The sequence below is a fragment of the Triticum aestivum genome, chromosome 1D (assembly GCF_018294505.1).
Source record: "Triticum aestivum cultivar Chinese Spring chromosome 1D, IWGSC CS RefSeq v2.1, whole genome shotgun sequence".
NCBI classification, from domain to species: domain Eukaryota; kingdom Viridiplantae; phylum Streptophyta; class Magnoliopsida; order Poales; family Poaceae; genus Triticum; species Triticum aestivum.
This window is the reverse complement of record NC_057796.1, coordinates 29595980-29599389: the sequence shown is the minus strand read 5'-3', so window position 1 is coordinate 29599389 and position 3410 is coordinate 29595980. Positions and strand designations below refer to the sequence as shown.

The 3410-nt window shown below is 49.5% G+C and overlaps 8 non-coding genes across 8 annotated transcripts; all 8 read right to left on the bottom strand.

Moving 5' to 3' along the window:
• Window positions 1-287: 287 nt before the first annotated feature.
• On the bottom strand, window positions 288-406 carry LOC123183645 (5S ribosomal RNA). The gene has a single exon (XR_006492705.1). It is a non-coding gene; the product is annotated as a 5S ribosomal RNA (ribosomal RNA).
• A 302-nt stretch (window positions 407-708) lies between these two features.
• LOC123183469 (5S ribosomal RNA) lies at window positions 709-827 on the bottom strand. The gene has a single exon (XR_006492536.1). It is a non-coding gene; the product is annotated as a 5S ribosomal RNA (ribosomal RNA).
• Window positions 828-1167: 340 nt separating this feature from the next.
• On the bottom strand, window positions 1168-1286 carry LOC123183637 (5S ribosomal RNA). The gene has a single exon (XR_006492697.1). It is a non-coding gene; the product is annotated as a 5S ribosomal RNA (ribosomal RNA).
• A 302-nt stretch (window positions 1287-1588) lies between these two features.
• Window positions 1589-1707, bottom strand: LOC123183597 (5S ribosomal RNA). Its single transcript, XR_006492660.1, has one exon. It is a non-coding gene; the product is annotated as a 5S ribosomal RNA (ribosomal RNA).
• Window positions 1708-2009: 302 nt separating this feature from the next.
• LOC123183549 (5S ribosomal RNA) lies at window positions 2010-2128 on the bottom strand. Its single transcript, XR_006492612.1, has one exon. It is a non-coding gene; the product is annotated as a 5S ribosomal RNA (ribosomal RNA).
• Window positions 2129-2430: 302 nt separating this feature from the next.
• On the bottom strand, window positions 2431-2549 carry LOC123183565 (5S ribosomal RNA). Its single transcript, XR_006492628.1, has one exon. It is a non-coding gene; the product is annotated as a 5S ribosomal RNA (ribosomal RNA).
• Window positions 2550-2849: 300 nt separating this feature from the next.
• LOC123183626 (5S ribosomal RNA) lies at window positions 2850-2968 on the bottom strand. The gene has a single exon (XR_006492687.1). It is a non-coding gene; the product is annotated as a 5S ribosomal RNA (ribosomal RNA).
• A 310-nt stretch (window positions 2969-3278) lies between these two features.
• Window positions 3279-3397, bottom strand: LOC123183532 (5S ribosomal RNA). Its single transcript, XR_006492596.1, has one exon. It is a non-coding gene; the product is annotated as a 5S ribosomal RNA (ribosomal RNA).
• Window positions 3398-3410: the final 13 nt, after the last annotated feature.

The following is a 3410-nucleotide window of genomic DNA, read 5'->3' as shown; positions in this document are numbered from 1 at the left end:
TCTTCGTCCCTTATGCTTGCCCCTCCCAGCTCCACTACACACACGATTGCACATTCCTTTGGCCGCTCCCGCTCAACTACGGAGACGAGTTTTACCACGGTTCTACCACTCCAGTGCCTATTTACCATGGTTTCGACCCCTTTCAGAACACGCTTGCCGCCGCTAGACGTGTGAATAATGAGCAACGAGCTAAAACTTACCGTAAACGTGCAAAATAGTAAAACGTGCTAAACATATGTCGCGGACGTGCGTTTTGTTTTGCACGCGGCGCAAAAAAAATTAAAAAGGGAATGCAACACGAGGACTTCCCAGGAGGTCAACCATCCTAGTACTACTCTCGCCCAAACACGCTTAACTTCGAAGTTCAGATGGCATCTGGTGCTTTAGTGCTGGTATGATCGCATCCGACATGTTACCCCCGTCTTCGTTCCTTATGCTTGCCCCTCCCAGCTCCACTACACACACGATTGCACATTCCTTTGGCCGCTCCCGCTCAACTATGGAGACAAGTTTTACGACGGTTCAACCGCACCAGTGCCTATTTACCATGGTTTCGACCCCTTTGAGAACACGCTTGCCGCCGCTATTCGCGTGAATAATGAGCAGCGAGCTAAAACTTACCGTAAACATGCAAAATAATAAAACGTCCTAAACATATGTCGCGCATGTGCGTTTCGTTATGCACGCGGCACAAAAAAAATTAAAAACGGAATGCAACACGAGGACATCCCAAGAGGTCACCCATCCTAGTACTACTCTCGCCCAAGCACGCTTAACTTCGGAGTTCTGATGGGATCCGGTGCTTTAGTGCTGGTATGATCGCATCCGACATGTTACCCCCGTCTTCGTCCCTTATGCTTGCCCCTCCCAGCTCCACTACACACACGATTGCACATTCCTTTGGCCGCTCCCGCTCAACTACGCAGACGAGTTTTACCACGGTTTAACCACACCAGTGCCTATTTACCATGGTTTCGACCCCTTTCAGAACACGCTTGCAGCTGCTAGACGCGTGAATAATGAGCAGCGAGCTAAAACTTACCGTAAACGCGCAAAATAATAAAACGTGCTAAACATATGTCGCGCACGTGCGTTTTGTTTTGCACGCGGCGCAAAAAAAATTAACGTGCAATTTGTTTTGCACGCGGCGCAAAAAAAATTAAAAAGGGAATGCAAGACGAGGACTTCCCAGGAGGTCACCCATCCTAGTACTACTCTCGCCCAAGCACGCTTAACTTCAGAGTTTTGATGGGATCCGGTGATTTAGCACTGGTATGATCGCATACGACATGTTACCCCCGTGTTCGTCCATTATGCTTGCCCCTCCCAGCTCCACTACACACACGATTGCACATTCCTTTGGCCGCTCCCGCTCAACTACGGAGACGAGTTTTACCACGGTTCAACCGCACCAGTGCCTATTTACCATGGTTTCGATCCCTTTCAGAACACGCTTGCCGCCGCTAGACGCGTGAATAATGAGCAGCGAGCTAAAACTTACCGTAAACGTGCAAAATCGTAAAACGTGCTAAACATATGTCGCGCACGTGCGTTTTGTTTTGCACGCGACGCAAAAAAAATTAAAAAGGGAATGCAACACCAGGACTTCCCAAGAGGTCACCCATCCTAGTACTACTCTCACCCAAGCACGCTTAACTTCGAAGTTCTGATGGGATCCGGTGCTTTAGTGCTGGTATGATCGCATCTGACATGTTACCCCCGTCTTCGTCCCTTATGCTTGCCCCTCCCAGCTCCACTACACACACGATTGCACATTCCTTTGGCCGCTCCCGCTCAACTACGGAGACAAGTTTTACGACGGTTCAACCGCACCAGTGCCTATTTACCATGGTTTCGACCACTTTCAGAACACGCTTGCCGCCGCTAGACGTGTGAATAATGAGCAGCGAGCTAAAACTTATCATAAACGTGCAAAATAATAAAACGTGCTAAACATATGTCGCGCACGTGCGTTTTGTTATGCACGCGGCGCAAAAAAAATTAAAAAAGGAATGCAACACGAGGACTTCCCAGGAGGTCACCCATCCTAGTACTACTCTCGCCCACGCACGCTTAACTTCGGAGTTTTGATGGGATCCGATGCTTTAGTGCTGGTATGATCGCATCCGACATGTTACCCCCGTCTTCGTCCCTTATGCTGGCCCCTCCCAGCTCCACTACACACACGATTGCACATTCCTTTGGCCGCTCCCGCTCAACTACGGAGACGAGTTTTACCACGGTTCAACCGCACCAGTGCCTATTTACCATGGTTTCGACCCCGTTCAGAACACGCTTGCCGCCGCTAGACGTGTGAATAATGAGCAGCGAGCTAAAACTTACCGTAAACGTGCAAAGTAATAAAACGTGCTAAACATATGTCGCGCACGTGCGTTTTCTTTTGCACGCGGCGCAAAAAAAATTAAAAAGGGAATGCAACAAGAGGACTTCCCAGGAGGTCACCCATCCTAGTACTACTCTCACCCAAGCACGCTTAACTTCGAAGTTCTGATGGGATCCGGTGCTTTAGTGCTGGTATGATCGCATCGACATGTTACCCCCGTCTTCGTCCCTTATGCTTGCCCCTCCCAGCTCCACTACACACACGATTGCACATTCCTTTGGCCGCTCCCGCTCAACTACGGAGACAAGTTTTACGACGGTTCAACCGCACCAGTGCCTATTTACCATGGTTTCGACCACTTTCAGAACACGCTTGCCGCCGCTAGACGTGTGAATAATGAGCAGCGAGCTAAACTTATCGTAAACGTGCAAAATAATAAAACGTGCTAAACATATGTCGCGCACGTGCGTTTTGTCATGCACGCGGCGCAAAAAAAAATAAAAAAGGAATGCAACACGAGGACTTCCCAGGAGGTCACCCATCCTAGTACTACTCTCCCCCACGCACGCTTAACTTCGGAGTTTTGATGGGATCCGATGCTTTAGTGCTGGTATGATCGCATCCGACATGTTACCCCCGTCTTCGTCCCTTATGCTTGCCCCTCCCAGCTCCACTACACACACGATTGCACATTCCTTTGGCCGCTCCCGCTCAACTACGGAGACGAGTTTTACCACGGTTCAACCGCACCAGTGCCTATTTACCATGATTTCGACCCCTTTCAGAACACGCTTGCCGCCGCTAGACGCGTGAATAATGAGCAGCGAGCTACAACAGCTAAAACTTACCGTAAACGTGCAAAATAATAAAACGTGCTAAACATATGTCGCGCACGTGCGTTTTGTTTTGCACACGGCGCAAAAAAATTAAAAAGGGAATGCAACACGAGGACTTCCCAGGAGGTCTCCCATCCTAGTACTACTCTCGCCGAAGCACGCTTAACTTCGGAGTTCTGATGGGATCCGGTGCTTTAGTGCTGGTGTGATCGCATCCGACATGTTACCCC